This window comes from Callospermophilus lateralis, chromosome 4, assembly GCF_048772815.1.
Source record: "Callospermophilus lateralis isolate mCalLat2 chromosome 4, mCalLat2.hap1, whole genome shotgun sequence".
NCBI lineage: Eukaryota > Metazoa > Chordata > Mammalia > Rodentia > Sciuridae > Callospermophilus > Callospermophilus lateralis.
Window position 1 is genome coordinate 160,066,424 of NC_135308.1, and position 2,505 is coordinate 160,068,928.

Below are 2,505 nucleotides of genomic sequence, written 5' to 3' on the forward strand. Positions count from 1 at the left end.
GCCAAAAACTAAAAAATAAAAATATTGAAAAATTCTCTCTAAAAAAAAAAAAAAATTGGTAAAAGCTGGGCATGGTGGCACATGCCTGTAATCCCAGCAACTCAGGAGGCTGAGGCAGGAGGACAAGTTTAAGGCCAGTCTTGGCAATTTAGTGAGACCTGAAACAATTCAGCAAGATCCTGTTTCAAAATAAAAGGGGTTGGGGATATGGCTAAGTGGTTAAGCTCTTCTGAGTTCAATCCCTGGTACCAAAAAAAAAAAAAATTGCTTTTGTCATTTTACTTTTTTTTTGAGAGGTTCAAAGTCTTTATTTCTAGGACCACCCAAGGCCAACCAATGCATGGACTGGACAGGCTCTAAATGGTCACCTCCCAAACCACATACTGCAGCTTAGGGTTCAGCCCCGCCTCACTGGTCCTGTCTGAAAGTCACATGGAGGGTACACATGTAGGGCATTTGTTCATAGGGAAACCACAATTTTTGTGCCCCTTGTCACAATAACCCCATACTCCTGTTGGGTGTGTTGTAAACAGAGAAGCATTCTTTAGGCCCCCTGCTCTGAGCACACCCCGCAATTTTTAAAAACTTTTTTAACAGTAGTGTGTATTGAACGCAGGGTCTGGCACATGCCTGTAATCCCAGTTGCTCGGGAGGCTGAGGCAGGAGGATCTAAATAAAATAGAAAAATAGGGCTGAGGGTATAGCTCTTGTTGAGCACCCCTGAGTTCAATCCCTGGTACCCTCCCCCAAAAAAGTGCTTAGTCATTGGGGTACATCCCCAGCCCTTTTTATTTTTTAAGTTGCTTAGGGCCTCATTAAGTTGCTGAGGCTGGCCTTCAACTTCGGTCCCAGCCTTGAGTCTGCAATTCTGCCTCAGCCCTCCAAGTAGATGGGGATTATAGGTGTGTGTCACCACTCCCACCTTCCAACAGCTTTTTGAATGGAGTCTCTAGGATTTTCTGTATATATGGATCATGTTATATGCAAACAATTTTAAATCTTCCTTCTGATTTGGATAGATTTTATTTTTCTTGCTTAAACCTTGCTCTGGCTAGGCTTTCCAATACTATACTACATTCAAAGGAAGTGGTGAGAGTAGACATCTTTACCCTGTTAGAGGAAAAGCTTCTGTTTTTTTTTTCATATTTATGTTAATTTCCTTCTACACTCAGTGTTGTTTTCTCATGAAAGGGTGCTGAATTTTGTCAAATGCCTCTTTTCTATATCTATTGAGACACTTTTCTTCAATACCTTTGTTTTATTTTTATGTGCTGCTGAGGATCAAATTCAGGGGCCTGCATGTGCTAGGTGAGTGCTTTACCGCTGAGCCACAACCCCAGATCCTTGTTATATCTTGAGACAGATTCTTGCTAAATTGTGTAGGACCTTACTAAATTGCTGAGGCTGGCCTCAAACTTGACAATTCTGCTGATTTACCCTCCTGAGTTGCTGGGATACAGGCTTGTGCCACCACCTTGGGTTTACTTTTTTTATTTCCCCTTGGGGGCAGGTACTGGGGATTGAATGCAGGGGCACTCAACCACTGAACCATGTCTGGCCCTATTTTTTGTTAATATTGGGGATTGAACTCAGCGGCACTCAACTACTGAGCCACATCCCCAGCCCTATTTTGTATTTTATTTACACACAGGGTCTCACAGAGTTGCTTAGCACCTTGATCTTGCTGAGGCTGGCTTTGAACTCAGGATCCTCCTGCCTCCGGCTCCTGAGCCACTGGGATTACAGGTGTGTCTCACCACACCCAGCTATGTTGTTACTATTTTAAGTTGTAGTTGGACACAACACCTTTATTTTTATGTGGTGCTGAAAAATCGAACCCAGTGCCTCACACAGGCTAGGCGAGCCTCTACCTCTGAGCCCCAGTCCCAGCCCTGCTGTTAGTTTTTGAACCATTGGTGTCACACTATTTTCTTTTCTCAACATCACTATTGACTATTCATACCATGCCGGTGGCTGCAGTTAGTGCATCTTTACTGTTGTACAACATTGCATTGTGTGGCTTTACACTCTTTTCTAATGTTGGTCTATGAGTAGTTTCTAGGTTCTTGCTATAGGAAAAGTGCTACTAAGAGCCCCCTTAACCATGTTTCCTGGCAGGTTTCTGGTCTAAGCTTTAGACTTTGGTGACTGGGCTGTGTAGGTGAGCACGTTTGAGGCCCTGGGTTCCATTCCCAGTAGGTCATTAAAAAAATAATCATTGGGGGCTGGGGTTGTGGCTCAGTGGTAGAGCACTTGCCTTGCACATCTTGTGAGGTACTGTGTTCGATCCTCAGCACCACATAAAAATAAAGATTAAAAAAAATCCACATAAAAAAATAATTGGAGTAGCTATTGACTCCTGTGTCTATGGGATGAGTCTCCTGTAAGGAGTACACAGCAGACCCTTCATAAGGATGGTCCCAGGCTGCCCAGGCTTAAGAAGTTAGGATCTTTCAGGCCCAGGGAAGTCAGAATCCTCCACTTCAGAGAGCAAGCAGCATTCTT

The 2,505-nt window shown here is 43.6% G+C and overlaps 1 non-coding gene across 1 annotated transcript; it reads right to left on the reverse strand.

The window, feature by feature from the left end:
- Positions 1 to 443: 443 nt before the first annotated feature.
- LOC143398745 (small nucleolar RNA SNORA11) lies at positions 444 to 571 on the reverse strand. The gene has a single exon (XR_013091340.1). It is a non-coding gene; the product is annotated as a small nucleolar RNA SNORA11 (small nucleolar RNA).
- Between the last annotated feature and the right edge of the window lie 1,934 nt (positions 572 to 2,505).